At 39.7% G+C, this 23,331-nt stretch overlaps 1 protein-coding gene across 1 annotated transcript in view; it reads right to left on the bottom strand.

The window, feature by feature from the left end:
- The window catches only part of LOC117031175 (interferon-induced very large GTPase 1-like), a 33,517-nt gene extending 21,798 nt beyond the window's left edge, over positions 1 to 11,719 (bottom strand). The window contains exon 1 of the mRNA XM_033121563.1: positions 11,577 to 11,719. The gene's annotated coding sequence lies outside the window, so the exon portion shown is untranslated. The remainder of the gene's footprint in view (positions 1 to 11,576) is intronic.
- Between the last annotated feature and the right edge of the window lie 11,612 nt (positions 11,720 to 23,331).

The raw sequence follows: 23,331 nt of genomic DNA, 5'->3' as shown, positions 1-23,331 counted from the left end.
CTACCTCATATTTGTTAGAATGGCATTTATCAATAATATAAGAAATAACAAGTGTTGGAGAGGATATGGAGAAAAGGGAACACTTGCACACTGTTGGTGGGAATGTAAATTTATGCAGCCACTGTGGAAAATTACCATATGACCTAGCAATCCCTCTTCTGGATATCTACCTGAAAAATTTTAGAACAATTATTCGTAAAGATATATGTACCCTTATGTTCATTGCAACATTATTCACAATAGCCAAGACATTGAGGAAATATAGGTGTCTTTTGACAGATGACTGTATGAAGATGATATGGTACATATACACAGTGGAATACTACTGAGACATAAAAAGATTAATATTGCCATTTATAGTAATATAGATGGGTCTTGAGAGTATTATGCTAAGTGAAATAAGACATATGGAATAGCTCAAGAACCGTATGATTTCACTCTGTGGGATATAAAACAAAAAGCAACAAATGAAGAAACAAAACAAATAAACTAAAACATAAACTCATAGGTAGAGAAATTAGAATGGTGGTTATCAGAGAAGAAAATGGATGGAGGAAGATGAAACGGGTAAAGAGGGTCAAATGCTTGGTGATGGAAGGAAACTAGGGTTTGGGTGGTGAGCACAGAATAGAGTACACAGATGTCATATTATAAAGTTGTACACCTAAAATTTATATAATGTGATTAACCAATTTCACCCCAAAAATTTTAATTTAAAAAATAAATTTGCCATTCTGGATGACCTGGATATGAAAATAACTCATTTGAGACATTTAACTTCCTAATTTCCAATTGGAGTATTCTTTCTAGCTGAATATTTGAATGAATACATCTGATAGTTCTACTACTATGCTAGAATGTTCAACTGAAGGATTTTTCAGAGTTTATCTTCAAAGAATAAAGAAAGCAAAAAGTCTATAAAGAAATATGCAGCTCTTAAAGTAGACATGTAGGCTCGATCCAGAAGTGTTGTCGACATCTGACTGACTCTAATATGGTTTCCAGAAGGATAGATTAGAAAGAATATTAAAGGAAAATTAAGAGAGAAACAATAGAACATTTCCCAGAGCTGCAGTATGACCTGATTCTTTGTAATGAAAATATACATAAAATGTTGAATTGAAATAATAATAATAATAATAATAATAATAATAATAATAATAATAACAACTCTATTTAGATATATTCTGGCAATATTCCTATACTCTTAGAATAAAGAGTAAAGAAGTTAAAGATTAAACAAATGAATAAACATGTCATTTATACTTCAATTAAACAAAACAAAACAAAACAAAAAAAAACAGACAAAGGCAAATGACCAAATTATATTATTTACAGATAAGCTAAAAGCAGACTGATATCAGAGTTCTCAGCAGCAGCATGGAACACTATATGATATTACAGCACTCTTAAAATTCTGAAGGACTATGATTTGAAACCTTACATTATATGTCAACCAAATTAGTAAAGAAGTAAGTAAAAATACTAGTGTAAATAATTGTTGTATAAAGAATAAATTAAGACCAATCTGTAATTAAAATTTCAGCTGCTTTAATATAGGAAATTGTGGTATGTGTGAGGAGTGTGCATGTGTGTGCGCGTGTGTGTGTTTATAGGGAGTATGTGCAAAGTTGATAGAAAATTATTTTTTAATGTATAGGATAAAAATGGAGGTTAATTAAGCCATAAAAGGGTGATTGCATATTAATTAATATAATAATAAAATGAAATTAAGAAATCTCAATCCATATCACAAAAGGTAGGAAAGAAAAAATGCAAGCAAAACAATAAATCGTAGAAATCACATAAAATAAAAAATAAAATGACGGTAATAAACCAAGATTTTTATTTTTACATATATGTCAACAGAACAGTGTGTACCTATGCACCAGGACATATGCACTGGAATATTTATAACAGCCCTACTCCTAAAGGTCACAAACTGGAGACAACTCAGATGTCCATTCATAGACAAATCGGTAAGTAAATTGTGCCATATTCATACAATGGAATGTTACACATAATGAAAACAAGTGTCACAGCTACATACTGTGTTTCCCTGAAAATAAGACCTAGCCAAACAATCAGCTCTAATGTGTCTTTTGGAGCAAAAATTAATATAAAACCTGGTCTTATTTTACCATAATATAAGACACAGTCTATAATATAATATAATATAATATAATATAATATAATATAATATAATAACCAGTATAATATAATATGATATAGTATAATGTAATATAATATGATATTATATAATATAAAATAGCAGATATAATATAATACCAGGCCTTATATTAATTTTTGCTCCAAAAGATGCATTAGAGCTGATTGTCCAGCTAGGTCTTATTTTCAGGGAAGCAAGGTACATCAGTATGGGAGAATCTCACAATATTAAGTTGTCAGAAAGAAGCCAAATACAAAACAATGCATGCAGTATGATTCCACATAAAGAAAGTTAAACAACTGGCAAAATTTAACTATACTATTAGTAGTCTGAATAATGACCAGTGTAAACTTTTGGTAAGTAAAGAGGATAAGAAGTAGATACAGGTATGAGAGATTGTTCTGGGTCACATGCAGTGTTCTCCTTCTGGGCATGCTTACATGGTCATTTAATTGGTAGCATTTCATTGAGCTGTCAATCCTACTAGGCTCTACTGTGATGGGATGATCTCTATGGCTTGTGAAGTCATTGGCAAATGGAGGAAGGATCAAAAAGACCAGGAGAAAGGACCAAAGAAGTGTTGTTTCCATGAAAGTCAGGATAATCTGCATCCTTTCTACCTATAAGTAATGTTGCAGGCACGTGTTTCCTGGTTTTGAGGTTCAAATCTCTTTTAATCACAAAACAGACAGCAGGCAATCTCAGACCTCATATGGAGAATCCTCTGAGAACTTGTGTCCTATTCCTTGTGCTGTCTGAGAAGCCTGGGCATGGTCAGTCTGAGAGAGATTTAAAGGTACAGTTTGCCAGGAACAGAGAAAAACTTGAAGGCCGTTGGAATAAGGTTCAGGCCACTGGGAAGTGGTAATTTTTCAGAGACTGGCACGTTGGCACAGGCTTATTATTAACTGACTTATCCCCTCTAAAAAGGAGAACATAGTTCTTTCTTTAATTTCCCATGGTTTAAGAAACAGATAAAATAGCATGGACACTCAATGGCCTGTACATTGCATGAGATAAAAATTTGTTCCGAGATTTTCTCTGACATCCCCCAGCTCAAAGTTTCCCTTCTAATGATTACACAATCCTGAGCTTCTGGGTTTTTGTGAGTAAAGAGGAAGACAGAAGAGAATAGTTTTCTCTGCTGTATTCAGTAGAAATTTGCCTGGAGAACGGATATAGTTCCTAAGGTTGATGTTCTAAAAGCTTAGATAATAGCTCATTTTTCTAACCTGCATTGATCTATATCTTCTTAAACATACAAATTGTTAATTCCACCTTGCTGAGATTGCCAGGAAACTCTGAGGAATTCATAACTCAACAAGACTTCTTTTGGAGATAGTTAGGAACTTTACTTTTTGACTCTTTTGTTTTCTCTAAGGAAATTGGATCTGTATATGTGGTTTGGGTATGCACGTAAAAAAAAGAGAAAAAGGTCATTACATTGTCTGATTTCAAGACTTAATATCAAGTTACAATAAATAAAACAGTATGGTATTAGTGAAAGGACAGATATAGATAAATGGAAATGGAACAAATAGAGAGTCCAGAAATAGACTCAAACGTATATGGTAAAATGATTTTCAAGTGGGAAAGGAAAGTCTTTCAACAAATGGTGTTGGCACTATTAGGTATGGACCGGGACGTAAATAAACATTGACCCTACATCATACCAGACACAAAGTAATTCAAAATAGACCAAACGCTAAAATGTAAAAGTTAACTATTAAAATTTTAGAAGAAAACATAGTCAAAAATGTCCATGGCCTTGCAATAGGCAAAACTTTCTTAGGATACTAAAATCATGAACCATAAAAGAAAAACTTGATCAATTAGACTTAATCAAAATAAAAACTTTTTGCTCTTTGAAAAATATCATTAAGAAAATTAACAGCCAAACAAATGAATGGAAGAAAATATTTTCAATGCATATATGCAATAAAGGACTGGTATCCTAATCATATGAACACTCTTGTAGCTCAACAGTATATGAGTATGCACTAAAAAATGGGCAAAAAATCTGAACAGACAATTCACAAAGAAGGTATGTTAGGGTCAAAAGGTATATGAAAAGATGGTCAACATAATTTGTCATCAGGAAAATGCAAACTAAAGTTGCAATGAGATAACATTACACACTCATTAGGATGGCTTACATTGAAAAGACTGACAATATGAAGCTTCAGGGAGAATGGAGAGCAACTAGAACTCTCACACACTGTTGTTGGTAACCACTTTACAAAACTGTTTGGCAATTTCTTAAAAAGTTAAAATTAAACCTGCCATACAACTCATACATTTCACTTCTAGGTATCTAAACAGGAGAAATAAAAATATACGTCCACACACGTTTGTGTATAGATATTCATAGCAGCTTTTTTCATAATAGCCCCGAATTGGAAACTCCCCTAAATGTCCATCAATAGGTTAACAAATAAATAAAATATGGTATGCAATGAAATGCTGCTCAACAATAGAAATGGATAACTACTCATATAGGCAACAAAACAGTTGAATTTAAAAATTATTATGATGAGTGAAAGAAGCCATCAACAAAATAATACATAACTGATTATTGCATTTATAGGAAATGCAAACTAACTTATAGTAACAAAAAGCATATCAGTGGTTGCCTGGGGCTGGGTCAGAGTGAGGCATAGACTGCAAAGGGGCACTAGGCATTTTTGGGGGATGATGAAAATGTTTTGTATCTTGATTGTGGGAACGTTTTCAAGGTTTCAGTGCTTTCAACTTGGCAAAGTTCATCAAAATGTGTACCTTAAGTGTGTGCATTTGATTGTGAATAAATTATTTCTCAATACAGTTGACATAAAATAATAAAAACAAACTTTAAGCCAGGATAGAGGAAGTCACATGAAATCATCTCCTATGGTACATTTCAGCGGGAGACATAGGCCCATTTACATGGGAGTATGTGCTCACACTTAGACATGACATTCCTAGGACGAGTTTACCCCATATTCTAATTTGCTTCCAAACTACTGAGGTGTCTGGGATGTTACCCAAAAGTATTCTGAAGCCAAATAGCAAGAGGATAATTTTTCCCTTCCCTTGGTTTTTATATTTCTGGCCTTTTATAGCTAGTGATTAGTAGTAAATCCCCTAGCTACAGATGAAGCAAGAGGCATTGTTTTGAGGACAGAAAGGAACTGAACTGGACCCCAGACCAGGATCAGCCAAGTGCATAGAGGATGTTTGTGAATAATTGAGGAGAGTGAAGAAGAAAGCTGAATCCCTAGAGGCTGAAGGGAATGAAACACTTCCAGGGCCAGCCTGGCACATAGATGTGCTTCTCACCAGCAGGGTCCCGTGAAGTGGGATATAAATAAGTGCATCCCAAGTTGCACCCCCCACCTTCTTTCCAAACTTTTTCCTCTTTTGGTTTCTCAACACACTCATTCTAGTCCCATCTTCCCAGGGTCTCAGGCCCCAAACAATGTCATCTTTGACTCTTCTCTCTTCTTCACTGTCCACAGTCAGACATCACATCTTCATAGTTTTACATCTAATTTACATACACTTATCTCCTCCTAAATGCCAGGCACTTTGCTAGACAATGAGGTTAGAGAAATAAGTAAGAAAAGTGTGAGATGGTCCCTTGAACCCACAATCCTGAAGCACAGAGAGAGGGCTAGGATTGCAGGAAAGATTACATCCAACAGCATTAGTTGAGCCTCCTCTTTGGTGACTTCACTTTCTAATTCTGGAGAATGCAGAAGCCATGTGGTCAGACCTTTAATTATTTTTAGCTTCAAATTAAGACTGTAATTTCATCCTTGTGTTTTTCCCTGCAGTCTTTAAGGAAGAAGTGTCCCTAAGTCCTTTGCAATACTAACTGTCCTCTAACTCATGCTCCTACTCAACTCCTCTTGGGTCTTGTTTTCTATTATCTCAAGTCTAAAATATCTTGAGTACCTCACTTTCATGGTTGCTTAGCTCTGGACAAGAAAACATACTCAAGCCTTCCCATTCCATTTAAAGAAAGATTGGATCCTGCCTCCTCCATAAGCTTTTATCTCCTTTATATTCCCTTTATTGCCACATTTCTCACAAAGTATTTGCAATTTAGCACTTCTGACTCAATAAATGTTTGGTGATAAAGTGAACCAATGAACGCATCTCATCCACTTATTAGTCTCATTTCTGCCCCTATCTTTTAAAGAAAAATTCTCTATAAGCCCTGTACTCACAGTCCAGTTACCCAGTCCAGAAGGCCCCTCCAATATTGTCATCCTGATCATTCTATGGACCTTCTCTTTGTGGACTATCTCCCCTCTCTTGTACCCATCATGATAATGTGCCCTTAAACAAACTACATCATATAAGTATTATGGATGTGACGCTTAGCAAAGACATGTTTAAAATTCCAGCATTTATTCCACACATATGTATTGAGGACTTTCAGCATGCTGGGAAGTGCTCTAGGAGCTGTGGGGTGATTGATGAATAAGAGAGGTTAGATCCCTGCCCTTTGAGAGTTTGCATTCTAGTCAAAGGAAGCAGCCCATAAACTTGTAAAGAATTGAATAAGCACAATAATTTCATACTGTTAAGTGCTAAGATAGAACTAAGCAGATAATGGGATGGAGAGTAACTTGCGACTACTTTTGATCATGTCGTTAGAGAATATGTGTTTGAGGGGTTGTGACTCTGGTGCCGATAATGAGCTGCTGTAGACACTTCTTGCCGTGTCCAACCTTTTCCAGTAACTATCAAATTTAATGATTCATAAATTCTATTTCTGGAATTCTATTTCTGGAAGGAAAAGAAAACACTAACCAGAAAAGATCTACACACTCATGTTTATTGAAGTACTATTTATAATAGTCAAAGATAAAGTAACCTAAGTATCCATGGATGGATAAATGGATAAAGAAAATTTTATATATAAAGTGGAATATTATTGAGCCATTAAAAAGAAGGGAATCTTGCCATTTGCTACAATATGGATGGACCTTAAAGGCATTATGCTAAGTTGGTAAGTCAGTCAGCAAAGGAAAGGTATGACCTCACTAGTACGTGGAAACCAAAATCACACAAACAAACAAAAGCAACAATGGAACCCCCAGAGAACAGATTGGTGGTTGCCAGAGGTGGGAGGCAAAATGGGTGAAGGAGGTCAAAAGGTACTAACTTACAGTAATAAAATGAATGAGTCCTGAAGATACAATGTACAGCATGTCGACTATAGTTGATAATACTGTATTGTATATTTGAAAGGTGCTAAGAGAGTTAATCTTAAAAGTTCTCGTCACAAGGAAATATGTAACTATTTGTGGTGATGGATGTTACCTAGATTTAATGCGGTGATCATTTTGTAATATATACATATATCAAATCATATGTTGTACAATAGAAACTAAGGATATATGTCAATTATATCCCAATAAAAAAAGGTTTAAACAAATTTTAGCTTGCCTCTTAATCTCTGCCTTGGTATCCTAGATCTTATTATTCCTTTTGTATTTGGAGCTGCCCATTGGACTTGTTGGATGAATTATGTAGAACAGCTTGTCCAATTAGAAACTCATCCTAACTTCCTGGCTCTAGCCATTTTGGGGTATCCATCCAATTCTGATGGGGGAAATGGTGATGTGGGTACCTTTTATGTCTTGAAGCCCATTTCTTTCCTATTTCTTTCCGTAAACTGTGGTCACTGTTGGATACTTATTAAATATTGGGCATTAGTAGGTGTATTTATTTGACTGATCTCTATGAAAAGTCCTTGAATCTGTTATCTAACTTCCTATTTGGTCCATTTTCTACATGGCATCCTGAAAGTTATATTTCAATCATTTGTTTACAAAAATTTGAAAACTCTTTGTGGGGACAGAGCCACGAGTGTAGTTTCTAGGCTCTCAGCCTCACAGGGAAAGGTACTGGCTCAGGTAGTAAATGGCCATCAACTGTGATTGGATGGCCATCAGCTGTGGCTAGTTGGCCGTCAGCTATAACCAGTGAGCAGTTATGGCCACTAATATAACTGCCGTGGCTACCCTAGCAGAAAATGGGGGCTAGCAAGAAGATGGTGGCTGTGCTAGCAAGGGCGGATTGCAGAGAGGTGCGGAGTATAGTGGTATGACTCCCCTATCCATGTCTCCGTGGGTGTTCCTTTTTGGCCTCACCATATCCTGCGTTCTTATGTGAGGAGCGGGACCAGAGACCCCGCATGACATCCTGCATGGCACATGGTGCAGCGAGCAGGGTACGGTGCCGGCCAAAACTCTCCGAAGGGCGGTGGAGCAGTTTGTGTATATGAACACTCAGTCTCAGGAAGACCAGGAGGAACGGCTGCCGGAGAGCTGGACCCCCATGGAGGGGTAGGAAGACATGGACGGTTCCCCAACGAGCATAGGCTGGAGAAAGCGAAGGTCGTTGTGGCCCTGTGGGCTGGGAAGTGCTTGCTGAGTCCCTCACCTCCAGGTTGGGGAGGACTTGGAGCCATCACCCTGCGGAAGGGGCACTGATTGTGAGGCTCACAGCCCTCGCAAATGACTGTGGACTATGGGGAATTGCCATCCATCCCTGATTTGATGGACCGCTTGACTGTTTGCTTGGGAACATACCACCATGTAGTGGAACTGGTGGATGTTTGCTTCCTGTGTCTTGACCAGCCCTCATCGAGAATATATAAGCACCTTGACTGTGAGCCGCTGTTGTTCCAGCACGGTACCCTGAGATGCCCAGAGAGTGGCAGTGCCCTGAGAACCCTGGCTGAGTCCAGGAAGTCTGGCTGAGCCCAGAGAGACTGGCAGTGCCCTGAGATGCCCTGGCTATGCCCGGGGAGACTGGTGGTATCCTAAGAAGCCCAGGAAATCTGGCTGTGCCCAGAAGGAATGGTGGTGCCCTGAGAAACCCTGGCTGTGCCCAGAGAGCCTGGCTGCGTCCAGGATATTGCATTCACCTCCAGGCTACTCGCACAAAGCCCCTTGCGGAAGATGCTGGTCGCATAGATTGTGAGGCGAGACCCTGTAGGGGTGGAGTGTGGGGACAGAGCCAGGAGTGCAGTTTCCAGGCTCTCGGCCTCACGTGGAAAGGTGCTGGCTCAGGTAGTAAATAGCCATCAACTGTTATTGGATGGTCATCAGCTGTAGCTAGTTGGCCGTCAGCTGTAACCAGTGAGCCATTGGGCACTAATATAACTGCCGTGGCTACACTAGCAGCAAATGGGGGCTAGCAAGCGTGCATTGCAGTGAGGCGTGGAGTATAGTGGTATGACTCCCCTATCTGTGGCTCTGTGGATGTTCTTTTTTGGCCTCACCATATCCTTCGTTCTTATGTGGGGAGCGGGACCAGAGACCCTGCATGACACCCTGCATGACACTCTTCACTAGTTTATGAAATGATCAAATTACTTGGCCCTGGCATTCAAGACCCCTCCTAACTTGGCAACAGTCAACCTAATTCCTTTCATAACTGCTTTTTCCTTTGCCTACCTTCTAGTTCACTTTCTGCACTTAGAAACTACACTCTGCCATCTTTCCTCAACCTCATAGTTTTCTAAATCCTGTATATTGAGGAGGAGCAGAATACACCACCGCAACGTGTTCCACTTTAGCACGTGGATTGCTTTGCACTGAAGGTAATTAGGACCAAGCAGACTTAGGAAAAACTTTTAACCTCTCTCTTGACTGCCTAAAAGCATTGATCGGGGCCAGTATTAGGAAGAGAGAAGAGAGCTATAACCAGAGACAACTTTTTATATCAGAAAGATATTATCTGCATGGCAGGGCAAACATTTGTTTACCGAACATTTGCTCTTTTCATCTTCCTCTGAATCGTCTTCCTCCCCTTTGGAGCTCCAGACCCCCACCCCCTTCTCCTTAGCTCAGGATGGCATACAAGCCTCAATTGCCAGACGGCCCTTGAGTCTTCATGTCTTTGTGGGGCTCCCATAGGTATGTGATTACACTTGGTTTTCTCCGGTTAATCTGTCTTACATTGATTTAATTATTACACCAGTCAACAAACTGAGAAGGGAAAGAAGGACGTTTTTCCTCTCCTATATTATTATATCCATCAGTCCTTTTCCATCTTCTCTACCTACGGCCTTATATTCCTGACCCAGGTCAAGTTTCTCCTTACTTTGAAGCCATCCATTTGTCTTCCAGATTGAGTAAATACCTCTCTTCTCTGTGCTCACAATAACACCTGTTACGTACATGAATCATAATAACAATGTTAATCTTTTCCTGAGCCTTTTATTTCTGGAAAACAATTAAAGAAATATATCCATCCTTTTTGCTCTAAGATAAGGCTTTCTGCAAAGAACCACCGTTCCCCATATGACTTGGATAGATAAGACTCACTGCTGTCTCCTTTTTTCACTTACAACGAGGCCAGATAAAAACCCTTCAAATTCCCATTTTTTTTTGCCTCAGAAAAGATGAACTGAGCCGTTTGTCTCCACTGATCACTTGAAACAAACACTTGTGACTAAACCTTCATTAAGCTTCTTTCCTTTCTCCAGGCCCCTGAACTTTGACCGGCCTTCCTTCTGACCCAGGAAACAACCCCTCCTTAAAGATCCTGCCTGAGAATCAGCCAATCTCATGGAAACACATTTCGATTATCCCACTCTCTCCATACCTTATTCTTTCTAGTAGAACCTTGTTGATCAATCCACATAAAAGAAAATTCCTTTCTGCCTGGCCTGTCTGTTGCTTGCAGCTCTGTGGTTGTATTGTTTTCCTTATTTCTACAGTCTCTTTCCCCTTGTTTCAATAATCCTTTCAAATAAAGTCTCTATTTACCTGTCTAGATTTATTTGTATTTGATAACACAAATTGCCAAGTTCTTTACTTGTCTGTTGAGCTAAAGTACCTCCTTTCCCCCCACATTTGGAGCTGTGTTTTGGAATAGTGACAAGGCCAGATTCATGTTTGTGTTCTTAGCATGTCTTAATCTGTCTGTTCCCTATGACTGTTTCCATCAATTTCTGACCCCACTTTCGTGTTTGAGTCTGTCTTTGTATCTGTCTACCCCATTTTTCTCCTTCTTCACCTACTTGTCTCCTTGAAGACTGGTAGGTCTCTGAATGTTAGAGACCTTGACTTAATATTAGGTCTCTGAATGTTAGGTCTCAGAGACCTTGACTTACAGACAGAACCATGTCTGCAAGAAAACAAAATGTCTGTTGGCCTGCACCTGCAGACAGAGCCAAACTTGCGATATCAGAAAACGCCACAAAACAGCTACTGGCTTGCAGGCAGTCAGCGTTTTCTGTTCAAACAATGCTACCCTGTCAGCAGAGCTTCTATAAAACCCTCCTAACCCCCTCCCTCGGGGCTGCAAGTCTCCTTTAGATATGCAGCCCGGGCTGCAGCTGTCTTTGTCCAGTCCGATATACTTTTCTGTGTTAACAATAAAAACTTTCTTAACTTGCCTGACCATGCGCGTTCTTTTACCAGCCGATCTATCAAGGCCAAGCTCCTGTCTTCAGGTTGCTCCAGAGAGACCTGCTTGTAGAGTAAGTTCCTTCCCTGAGTCTGGTGGGTGATGACTCACATCTCCAGCCCAGACTTTGGCTCCTTTGGTGACGGAGGGGTCTGATTTTATCCTCTAAGCTGGAAGGGAAAAATTGGTTTCACTTTTGTTTTTGTTGGTTCTTTTTTTCTTTAAAAAATTCAGCCGATTCAAGTGAAACCTGTTTGTTTATTTTTATTGCAATCCGTGGGTTTTGTAATTACTGCAATTAGAAGACTGATGTTTGTGCATGTACATGTGAGTGTGTGTACGTGCACGTGCACGTGTATGTGTGTGTGTGTGTGTGTGTGTGTGTGTACCAAAGGCGTGGGTGGGGTGAGCCCAAGATAATGAACATAGAAACAGGACTGGGAGAGAATTGGGAGAAGAGACATGGGCACATTTTCAAGAGCAGTGTCTTCCTCCACGGGGAAAGTGGTTTGAACTGCTTTCCTATTCTAATTCTCATCACCCAAGAACAAACAGAGAAGCATGTTCCCAGTGCCAACGAAACTTGTTAGTTTCTATTTCCTATAAAAGACTTTTCATGCAAGAATCAGTTTCAAGTCTTGAAGCTCTGAGTTCCCAAAATGATTACTTTGAAAATTAACAAATCTTCGAACATTTTATTACCAAATTTGGAGGATTCAAATCCAAAGTACTTAAAGGTGTTTTGTGGGAAAAAAATCTAAAAAATGTACAAAAACACATTCTGTGTTTATCTTGAGAAAGAGAGAATTTTATTGGTCTTCATCTTTTATATTAGAGCTTTCCAGTAATGTTATTTCTGACAGTTGTCCCTAAAACTTAAACCCATGTAAAGCACTTTGTTTCATTATATTTTTGTGAATATAATTCATTATGATATTGATTGCTGACCAGTGCCCCTGGCCTATTGTTCTATTTCAAACTTTTGTAGTCTGATGCACACATATTCTTTCAGGTGAACTTCATACTCGTTTTTTTTTTTTTCAGTTCCTCCAGAAATCTTACCCACATCCTCCCTTTTCCTACTCTTTCCCTTAGATAGGAGCACTGGTGTTTCCTAATCAAGATTTTTAATGTCATTCAGAGACACATTTGAGTCCAGCATCCAACAGTTACTAGCTGTATTTACTTCAGTCTTGGGTGTGGGGAGGGTGACCCAAGTAATGAGAGCAGCTGAGCAGTGGAATGAATTTGTGCCACTAGTACTATCTGCCTCACATGATGTTAAAGGGGATAAAATACTTGGCCTGGAGTAGTTATTCAAATTAAAAATTTCTCCCTGACACATAATTGGTTTGAAAATCACATCTATCTAGACAGAAGGCCTCAAGGGGAAGTTTTCCAGCTACAGTGTTCCAACAAGTATTAAATTTGAACCTCTGAGAATTGCTATATTCATGCCACCATCTGACATGTCTTGGGGGATTTCCTTTTTACACTCATGCTGGGTGTTGTATCCGTGTCTATGTTTTGACTATTGCTATGCTACAAGTCTATAGAGGATAGAGTGTGTGTCTGATTCACCTCATATTTTTTCACAGTTGAGCACACTTTCTGTATATGACAAGGTCTCAGTAAACGTTGTATACGTTAATGAAGGATGCAAGCAATCCCATGGGCTCAAAATCAGATTCACAAAGAGTTCATTTCACCACAGCAACTTCATGTTGCTCAGGTCACGTCCAGTACAGAGAAAAGACTTTTGGTTTCATTTCTCGTTCTCATCTCAATTCCCAGAAATGATTGTTTTTCACAGAACTGTTTGTTAAGTGATTAATGAAAGTTCTTTGTCAGCTATCTCTAAGCTTTCCTGCCAATTTTCTAACTTAAGTTCCATTTGAAAAATTCTAGCCTTATTCTGAATAAACTGAGGGAAAAAGAACACACTGAGACGTCCCCAGGAATACTAGAGAGAGCCGGTGACCCACAGGGCTCCCCCAGGGCTGGGAGGCAGGTGATGCCAGAGAGGTACTTGGGGTACAAGGGAACTTGAGAGTGAGGGAGTGCTTAAATTTTGCACTCTAGCTGCCTTACCTAGATCCAGTTCCTCACCCTAGTTCCAGCCCTACTCCCAACTCTGATTAAAAGCCCTGTGGAGTGGGGCAATCCATCTCTAATCCATTCATAAGAGAGAAGGGCAGATGAGATTACTGAGACTCTCCTGCATGGCATTTTCCCCTTATACTTTCCTTCCATCTGGCTCATCTTTGGTAGGAGAATATAACCTTTAAGGCAATTTGTTAGCCTCATATGAAATCTGGTGGGAGTTATTTGCCGGCCAAGACAGAGGGAGAAAAGGAGGAAAAATCAGATCATGTAGGTATATTAGTAACAACCCAGTTTTCCTTTGTTTCAACACCAGATGTGTGGGTGTTTTCCCTTCATTAAACAATTCTGTGACACTAACTTCATTAAACAATTCTGGGACACTAACTGGGGTGACACTAACTGTGACACTAACTGGGTGTACTACAATTTAACTCATTCTGACCCTTTCTATCTGGAGAGAGTGTCAGATTCCACAGGTTAAGGGTTCGTTCCCCCCACCCCACAGTGCTGCTTCAGATTCCAATCCCAAGTAGTAGGTGACCAGGGTAACTACAACTTCTGTTTCGCTTGTTTGGCTACAGGTCGGAAGTTCCCAGAAACCCCTTCTGAGGTTCTATTAATTTTTTGAGAGTAGTTCACAGAACTCAGGGAAACACCTAACTATTGTTTACCAGTTTGTTAAAGGATACATATGAAATGAGGGGATACATAAGGCAGGGCCTGAGTGCAGGAGCTTCTGTTCTCATGTAGTTGTGATTCTCACCCTCCTGTATAGGGCTGTTTTCAAGAACGTGGAAGCTCTGCAAAACCCATGCTATTGGGATTTTATGGAAGCTTTCTCATATACTTGTAGACACAATCTACTGTGAATTTCCAGGCCTTCTCTACTCTCTGAAGATGGGGATGGAGGTGGGCCTGAAAATACCACGCTTGTTGTCATGGCTTTTTCTTTGTGGTGACCAGCCCCCAACCAGAAGCTATCCAGGAGCCCATCCAGAGTCACTTCATTAGATCAAAAGATGCTCCTAGTGAACTTATAACTTCGGAATTTTTACAAAGGTTTGAAGAGCTCTGTGTCAGGAACGGGGATGAAAACCAAATACATATTTCTTATTATATCACAGTATCACACCAGGGAAAGACACAGGTATCAGATCCTGGCTTTCGTGGACTTCTCTTCCTACCGCTGAGGGCAGTGCCCAGCTGTAACCAGTATGGTGATGGTTGTCAGAGGAGGTAGAAAGGAAGAGCATCCTCCTTTTGTTCTGTGAACCCCGAGTTTTTCCTGATTTTGGTGTCTGATCATATCTTTGTCCTACTCACTTCAGAAGCCATGGATTTCTGAGCAAATTATTAGGCGGCATTATCTTTGCAGATGACAGGGATATGAGAATTTGAGCTGATTTGTTCTGTTAAGAGAGCTATTGTCATCAGTCCCCTTAAAGTCATTTATTAGATGGAAAGTGGACTCCGAGTCTTTTGTCACTACTTTTTAACTGTGTGATTTTGGGTCACTCATTTAATCTCTCAGACTTTCATCTCACCACTTTTCATTGTATTGGTTAAATGAGATAATCCCAATGCCTAACCTGGAGTAGGGGTTCAAAAAATTAATTCTATCTCTTCTTCTCATTCAAGTCCTTCTTAAGGGACCCTCTAGTGTCAACATCTCAGACTTGTATGGAGAAGTAGAAACCAATTGTGCGAAACAGAAGATGGCGTTCAAGGAAGCTTCCACCACTAAGGCAAGGGAAGAACCTCCTGTATCTTTATAGACATTATGACATAGAAGTGATGGTACTGAGCACTCTAGAATCCATGATGAATATCCGCCAATGGAGTCAGGAAGAGTAGATATAGAGAGTTTGTGGCAGATGTGGTTTGGGGTGGCCCCCATCGTGGAGGACCCTGAGGGATATTCAGTGTGGCCAGGTAGAGTGCAAAGAGCAAGCAAGTCAGAAGCTTAACTCAGAAGAGTGGGCACCACGGAAGTGGTAGGAATGGGTTTAGGGAAGAGCTACCCAAAATATGGCTGCAGTTGTGGACTTTGCAGGATGAGAAGGGGATTCAGCTTCATTCTGGTGCCCCTGGTGAATACTGAGAACATTAAAGACATTAATCACTAAAAGTGCCCTTGGATTTGGTGTCCTCACTGAAGAGGAACCTGAATCAGGATTTTTGTTAGTTTGGTCAAATAAGAATCTTGGAGTTGATGTAATGTGGGATGCCATTTTAGGGAAATATTTTTGAATCTTTAAACTGGTTAACCCAGACATGCTGTTTACATATCCAATTTAAGCAAATCCTGTTGGCGCTACCATCAAAATGTATCCTGAATTAGGCCACTTTTGATCATGTAAGGCACTAACCAGCATCCTAATCCAAGCTACTATCGTCTCTTTCCTGGATTGCTGCAATAGTCTTCTAATTTATTCCCCTGTATTGTCATTGTCACTGTACTTTATCCCAGTCCTCTATCAGTCTGTTCTCCACATGGTATTGACAATGAGCTTCTAAAATAGAAAGTAAGGTGTCACTCCTTTGCTAAGAAATCTCTAAGAGTTTTTCTACACACTCTTAACAAAAGTAACAGTCATTATAATGTCCCACGAGGCCCTATATCAATTTCATTTCTCACCAGTCTCTCCCTTGCTTTTTGTGCTATAGCCGTAGTGGCTTCCTTGATGGTCCTCAGTCACTCCAGGCATACTCCCACCTTGGGGTCTTTGCTCTTGTTCCCTCTGTGCAAAGAACAGTTTTCCCACCCATACCCTCACTTTCTCCAGAATTCTGCTCATACTTCATTCCTCCTGGGAAGCCTTCCCTGACGACCCTATATTAAGTAGCAATTCCCTATGCCCAGCAGTTGCCATGCTCTTTGCTCTATTTTTTCCTTCTTAGCACTTACCACCATTTAACATAGCTTTTACTTCCTTATTTATCTGTTATCTCTTCCCACTAGAATAAGTTTTATGGAAAAAGAGACTATCTGTTTGCTTTTTCTTGAATCCCCAACTTTCAGAATAGTAGCTAGAACATAGTAGGGGCTCAGTAAATATTTCTTGAGCAATTAAATGAACATATAAAGTTTTAATATTTTCTTTTTTTTTTTTCAGAATTGGGTCATATTATATATACCTGTTTGTAACTTAGATTTTTACTTAATGTATTTTCACATCTTTCTATGTAGCTATACTAGGAGTTGCCTCATTTTTCCTAATTGCTGTATTAAATTTTATTGAAGAGATATACCACTTTTCTTAGCAACCCCTAAGTAATGGACATTTAAATGGTTTCTAAATTTTCTTTTTATGTGCAATTCTATGATAAATACCTTTCCCTAATTACATTTATACATTTACTTAGGATAATTTCTAGAAGTGGAAATTGTTAGGTCATGTTCTACATTAAGGCTTTTGATATACATTACAAAATTGTCCTCCTGTGTACTAATTTAAACACCTGCCTGCTGTATATAAACCATTTTCATTTCCACATATGCTAACTAACACTGACATTATTTGTTTTAATCTTTGTCAATTTTGTTTATATTGTGTTTTATTTTACATTTATTTAGATCTTTATGGCATTTAAATTTCTTTATTTATGTTTTGTATTTCAGCTGTTTGGGTATGCATTTTAGTATTCTAGGCATTTTCTTTTTGATGTGTCTATTTTTTCATGTTTACTTATACATTTTAATAAATTCTTCACATATTGTGATGGCAAATTTTGCCTTTTTCATATATTACAAATATTTTTCCCTGTCTGTCATTACTTTAAAGTTGATTTTTCTTTTAACTTTATTTTTTCTACATAAAATTTAAAATTTATATGAAATCAGATCCATCAATATTTTCCTTAATATTGTTTGACTTTGGTTTTGTTATAAAATCTTTCTCACTGAAAGATTATAAATTACTCAAAGTATTTTTTCCTTTTATGGGATTTTTTTTTTTGTATTTGGATTTTTATTTTATGTAAAGTGTATGGTAATGATCTAATAAATATTTTTCTAAACAATATGCGATTTTTTTCCTCAACCACATTTGTTGAGCACCCATAATCTCTGTACTTATTTGAAATGCGACCTTTATCTTGTATGAAATTTCTATCATCCTTTTCATTGATTCCTTTGATCTTTCTGTTTCTGGTCTAGTAGCATACCATTTTAATTGCTGTGCTTTTGAAATAAATGTAATATAGCATACAATGTGGGCAATTTCTCTATCATTATTCATCTTTAAATTATTATATAATAGGTATTCTTATAAAACTATTCTTTCAGATGATCTTTATAACTGTTTGGTCTAATTCTCCTATGGATTGTGAATAGAGTTTTTAGTATATCCTGTAGCCAAAGATCCACCTATAGGGAACTACTTATTATCTTTTCTCTTTCTCCGCTCTCACATCATCTATCTGATAATTTTATAAGTGGCTGCATGATGTTTTTGGTGCCTTTTGTTTGTCTGTCTTCCCTTGGTCACACTCACTTAGAGTGGGATGCTCTCATAATCATTTTTATCCTGCTGCAGTTGGCTGAGTTCTTGGCCTATAATAGGTGGTCATGAAACAATAGCTGAATTCATTGATGATTTTTCTCTGTTCTTCTCGAAGTTAAACTTTTTGCAACTTTACAGGGGTTAATTGTGCATTAATGTTTTGATTAAAAAAAAAAAGGAATAATGAATTTAATGGACCTAGCACAGGGCTTTGCTAACCAAACAGTTATGCTTTGCTTTTTGTTTCCTTTTCCTCTGGTGTGGTGTGGGGACAGAGCCAGGAGTGCAGTTTCCAGGCTCTCGGCCTCATGTGGAAAGGTGCTGGCTCAGGTAGTAAATGGCCATCAACTGTGATTTGATGGCCATCAGCTGTGGCTAGTTGGCCGTCAGCTGTAACCAGTGAGCCATTGGCCACTAATATAACTTCCGTGGCTACGCTAGCAGAAAATGGGGGTTAGCAAGAAGATGGTGGCTGAGCTAGCAAGTGGCGGAGTGTGGATTACAGATTGCAGAGAAGCGCATTGCTAGCAAGTGAGATTGTTTGGCAGAGACAAGTGGATGGTGGGTTGCGGATAGTGTGGTTCCTGCCTCCAGTGTCTCCCACCCAGCCGCCAGTGAGAATATAGTGGTATGACTCCCCTATCCATGGCTCCGTGGGTGTTCCTTTTTGGCTTCACCATATCCTGCGTTCTTATGCGAGGAGTGGGACCAGAGACCCAGTATGCCACTCTTCATGACATGTGGCATCACCAATTGTCGTATGGGGCGGCATGCAGGGTCTCTGCTCCCGCTCCCCACATAAGAACGCAGGATGTGGCTAGGCCAAAAAGGAACACCCATGGAGCCACAGGTAGGGGAGTCATACCACTATAGTCTCACTGGAGGCTGGATTCACACGACGTGCGACCTGCTGTCCACTTTTCTGCCTGCCAAACGACCTCACTTGCTAGTTGCAATCAGCTCTTGCTAGCTCAGTCACCATCTTCTTGCTAGCCCCCATTTGCTGCTAGCGTAGCCACAGCAGTTATATTAGTGGCCAATGCCTCACTGGTTACAGCTGACGGCCAACTAGCCACAGCTGATGGCCATCCAATCACAGTGGATGGCCATTTACTACCTGAGCCAGCACCTTTCTATGTGAGGCCGAGAGCCCGGAAACTGCTCTCTGGGGCTCTGTCCCCACACCAATGGTAAGAAAAATTAAGGATTTTTAAGTCAGATATACTTAGCTTTTCTATTGAAACTTTCCTGAGGGTTAAATTTCATATGCTTGAGGACTGTGTCAGTTAATGTAAGTAAATCACTTTTTTTTATGGTTTATAGTCTACACTCAAATCAGATTATAATCCTGAAGATCAAATCTGAGCAGAATGAAAAGCATCAGACAGGGACCCTTTACTCCCATGTGTAATTTGAACCTCTGTGACACCCCCCCCCCCCAGAAGGAAGAGACCATGTAACTTGTTCCATGTCTTTCAGGTATTTCTCCCATATTTTGTGCTTAATTCTGTTCCAGTTTGTCGTTTGTCTTTGTTCTCCCTCTCTGCTGGGGGATATAGAGGGCTGAACCCAGATCAGATGTCAGCACATTTCTCATTTCTCCAAAGCAAAACTACTATAGCTTTGAGAAGGAACAATCCTGTCCCCTCTGCCTCTGTCACCCTCCCCCACAACCTGCAATGGTACAAAATTCTTGTATCAGTGTCATGCAGGGTGTCATGCGGAGTCTCTTGTCCCACTCCTCACATAAGAACGCAGGACATGTGAGGCCAAAAAGGAACACCCACGGAGCCATAGATAAGTGAGTCATACCACTATAGTCTCGCTGGCCGCTGGGTTGGAGACACAGGAAGCAGGAGCCCCACGATCTGCAACCTGCCACTTTTCTGCCAACCAACCCCACTTGCTGGCTGCAATCTGCTCTGCTAACTGCAATCCGCGCTTGCTAGCTCAGCCACCATCTTCTTGCTAGACCCTATTTACTGCTAGTGTATTTACAACAGTTATATTAGTGGCTAGTGGCTCACTGGTTACAGCCCACGGCCAACTAGCCACAGCTGATGGCCATCCAATCAGTTGATGGCCATTTACTACCTGAGTGAGCACCTTTCCACGTGGGGGCGAGAGCCTGGAAACTGTACTCCTGGCTCTGTCCCCACAATCAGCCAACTGCCAAAACGTGGTTCAGGGGGAGGTCCTTAAGCTACCCGGAAATATACTCTGCATAAAACTCAGAAATGGCTGGGGTTTGGGGCTCAGCCTCTGATGTGACTCCGCTAGGCCAGCACCGGTGCCAAATAAACAGCCATTTCCTAATCCTCTGAGAGCATTCAGTCTGCCTTTTTCCCGCTGCTCAGTTCCTTCTGTAACAGCTTCACAAGTAATGTTTGTTGTCCAATTCATTTAGTGGAGAAATTATCCATAGATTCAAAAACAGTCTTCCACAAGTGCCCACATTCTTGCCTGGCTTCTTCCCTATTAATCAGGGAAAAGTTTCTATTTCTTAGCTCTTAGAAATAAGCTCTTACTATTAGTAGAGATTTTGGCCAAAGCAGAAAACACTTGTCTAAAATATGGCTTTGAGTGAAATTGATACACTACTCCTTTCTTTCCTTAACTAATTGATAAGACATCAGAATATATCTCAGAAGGAAACATACTTTCAACTTGGATCCAGAAACAGCTGCCTTTCTACCAAGTCAGAGTTCGAAAAGATAAAGGTTATATAGCATTTGTAAAGGTGAATAGTATCTATTTTATCTTATTGAATATGTAAAATCCAGAAATTGTGATGTTTGAGTCACCAAGTAGTCTGGTCATTTCCCATTTGTAGTATTTGTTGATATTATAAGTTTGTAGTAATGATCTGTCTCCTGATTAGTGTCTCTGGATCTCTCTTCACCTGTCTCCCTTCCTCTAATCACCCGCTTCCTCCCCACTGTGTCCCCAGGATGTTGGGGAATAGAAGACTTAGGTAAGAGACAGAATTCACATCATGGAATTCCTGGCTTCAGGCGTTTTGAGCAGTGGAGCACATCACTCATTGTATGGGTTGTCCTTGTGTTTGTGTGTCAATTTATTCTCTTTTGTGTATGTTTGTGAAGGGGTGAACCTGCTTATATTCTCTGAGCAACTTGAGCTGTAGCTTACTCTGGCCTGTTCTATCCATTATCATTCTTCCATGCATTTTCAGAATCTCTCAACCCTTCACAGACCTTCTTCTCTGTGTTATAAATTTATATTAAAAAGAATTTGATTTTTTTTTTTTTTTTAACATTTTAGCAGGGTCTCTGAAGGGTAAGGGAAGACATTTGAGTTCAGTCTGCCATCTTTCCTTGAAACTGTATTGGCTACTAAACAGGTTCACATCTTTCTCTTTTTTAAAAAGCCCTCTATCTGCAGCCTCCTATACTTTCACTTACTGCTTTATCTTTGTCCTTGGCTTCTCAGAAATTCTGTGAAAGTGATTTATGCTGATGTTCTTTAGTTTCTCACATCAAACTCAGTGAAACAATAACAGTTAGATTTAACTCGATTGCCCTTTGATCCACCTGATATACAGCTGTTTTCTGTTTGTTTCTCCCTTCACTGATTGATTTAAGAACTCTGTTTTGTTCCCTTTGTTAAGACCACACATACCTTGTTAATCCATTTAATTAGCTGAATCCTAACCTGAAAAGATAAATTTCTTAATCCTTAGCCACTTAGATGCAGGAATCCATTTTGCAACTCCCTTGAAGTTTTAACTTGTGATGCATTAAGCCCCAGGCTGTTGTGGCCCAGTCTGGAGATTACATTAGTTTCAAACAGACCAGACCCCAGGAAACTATGTCAGCTCTCAGACCTGCCTAACTCCCCCTTTCCTTTAGCCTGTTGCTTCTTATGTACCTATAAAATCTTCTGACCATTCTAGGAACGGAGAGATGGCATTTGGACAGGAGTCCGCCATCCTCCCAGAATGCTGGAATTCTGCATAAACATGCTTTCCTTTTTCACCAACCTGATTTTTAACTTTTTCAAGCGGCAGGCAGCTGGGCTTTATAGCACAGTAACACATCCTCCTCTTGAACTCACTCCTGACTGATTTCTGGCTCTGACCCTCTCCCTGTACTTAAACAGCACTGGATCAGGTCATCAGTAGCTTCCACATTGTTCAAAAGGCATTTTTTTCAATGTCCATCTTACTCTCAGGAGCTGTTAAAAATGAAATTCAACTGAGTAACTTTTAAAGATCTTGCTGGCTTTATTGTGATTCATGCATCAGTCAGCATCCAACCTAACAGACAGAAAATAGCTCTGCAAGGCAAGAGATTTTAAAGGTAGAAGAGAAGGAAGTTGTACTAGGCAAAAAAGGAGGTTGGTTATTGTAAGGTTACTTTCCTTATGAAGAAGGCAAGGGCTTCTTATCAGGCAGATTACCTAACCAATGCTGATCAGGCAATTTCTGATGACTGCTTTAAGATTCCATTTCTGGGACAGATGAAACTAATTAATTTAAGTATCAGTTTGGTGACATTGGGCTTTGCATGAACAACTCGATTTTGGGCCCAATGTCTTGTTTTAACAGAGCATATGACAATGTTTCTTCTTTTTGTAATCACGATTGGCGTTTACACAACACTTTTATAGTTTCCTTCCTTTACAAATCTAGCTGTACTTCTCTTCTGTTGGCTTTGCAGCCTTAACGTACTCTACCCAGACATGACCTACTGTTAGGCACAGCTAGAGGAATGAGTCACGGGAGACCATAATTGGCCTATTAGAATTTATTTGGCATGTTTGAGCGGCGGGAGGTCAGCCTAGAAAAGACCATAACCTCCCCGAGCAAAAAGGCGTATGGAGTTTTATAGGAGGGGGTAAAAGAGGCCATTCCCCCTTCAGTACTTCAGAGGGTTCTCGTTGCATTGTCTCTCCCACAAAGTATTTCGAGGCATGACCAAGCCCTCCAATTCCACATCCTGACCCCCAAGCTGCTATCTGCTATGCACAGGCCTGCTGAACTTAAGCTCCTTGGAGATAAACACAAGCCAGCAGGTAGGAAGTACAAAGCAAGACAAGATGTCTTTTAGGATAAGATGGTTTCTACATTCCAGGTGGCTTTTCCAGGCCTAAGGCAAATACAAGCCAGTGTGT

This window comes from Rhinolophus ferrumequinum, chromosome 11 (assembly GCF_004115265.2).
Source record: "Rhinolophus ferrumequinum isolate MPI-CBG mRhiFer1 chromosome 11, mRhiFer1_v1.p, whole genome shotgun sequence".
In the NCBI taxonomy this organism is placed as follows: Eukaryota; Metazoa; Chordata; class Mammalia; order Chiroptera; family Rhinolophidae; genus Rhinolophus; species Rhinolophus ferrumequinum.
The sequence above is the reverse complement of the archived record's forward strand: the minus strand, read 5'-3'. Positions and strand labels throughout refer to the sequence as shown.